Here is a 1411-nt window from a genome sequence, read left to right as displayed (position 1 = left end):
CTGAATAAACCCATGCACTTATAACCAACTGATTTGTGTGCATGTGTTTCCATTTGTGTGGCATATTTTTTTCCATTCCTTCACTATCAGTCTACGTGTGTCTCTACAGGGAGGTGAGTCTTTTGTAGACAGCATGTAGTTGGGTCTAGCTTTTTAATCCAATTAGCTAGTCTATGTCTTTTGAGTGGGGAATTTAATCCATTTACATTTAGGGTTGCTTGTCAATACTGAAGGGTATTGTCTTATTTCTGGCATTTTACCAATTTTAATTTGGATGTTTTAAATATCTTTTGTTCCTTTATTTCCCTTTTATTGTTTGTCTTCTGTGTTTGTTGGTTTTTGGAGGTGGTAAGATACAGTTTCTTTCTCTTTCTTGTTTACGCCTTTGTTCTACCAGTGGGTTTTGTTCTTTCTTGTGTATTCATGGTAGTGATTATCATTTTTTGGATTCCAGATGTAGGACTCCCTTGAGAATTTCTTGTAGGGCTGGTCATGTGGTTGTGAACTCTCATAGTTTTTGTTTGTTTGGGAAATATACTATTTCCCCTTCATTTCTGAAGGATAGCCCTTGCTGGCAGTTTTTTTCTTTTAGTGTTTTGAATATATCATCCCATTCTCTTCTGGGCTATAGAGTTTCTGTTGAGAAGTCTACTGGGGATTCCTGGATAGGTGACTTGACACTTTTCCCTTGCTGTTTTTAGGATTCTCTTTTTGCCTTTGAGTTTTCTCAGTTTGACTGTAAAGTGGCTCAGAGAGCACCTTTTAGGTTTGAATATGTTTGAGGATCTTTGAGCCTCCTGAATCTGAAGGTCCATGTCTCTCCCTATACTTGGGAATTTTTTTTTGCTGTTATTTCATTGAATATGTTCTCAATGCCTTTCCCTTTCTCCTCTCCTTCAGGAATACCCATGATTTGGATATTTGTGCATTTAAGGTTGTCTGCTCTTTCTCTTAGATTTTCTTCATTTTTTGAATTCCTTTTTCTTTTTTTGGTCTGCCTGAGATATTTCAAAGAGACTATCTTCAAGATCAGAAATTCTTTCTTCTGTTTGTTCTAGCCTGCAGCTTTAGCTCAGTTGTATTTTTTATTTCTTTGAATGAGTTCTGCTACATTCCTTTCTAAAGTATTAATCTCTTTATAAAGTTCCTCCTTCATATTCTGGACAGTTTTGTTCAGCCTATTGTGTTACCTAACTGTACTCTCTTGTATCTCATTGAGTTTCCTTAAGATTTTTACTCAGAATTCCTTTTCAGTCATTTCAAGGATTTTCTGCTATATGGGGTCTGGTACTTGAAAGTCATTGTATTCCTTTCATAGACTCACCTTTTCCTGTTTTTTTTTTCCTTCATATTTCTAGTAACTCTATGTTGATGTCTGGTCTTCTGGGAGAGCAGTTGCTTCTTCTATTAC

Source organism: Galeopterus variegatus, unplaced genomic scaffold, assembly GCF_000696425.1.
Source record: "Galeopterus variegatus unplaced genomic scaffold, G_variegatus-3.0.2 Scaffold8686, whole genome shotgun sequence".
Classification (NCBI taxonomy): Eukaryota; Metazoa; Chordata; class Mammalia; order Dermoptera; family Cynocephalidae; genus Galeopterus; species Galeopterus variegatus.
Note: the sequence above shows the minus strand (reverse complement) of the source record.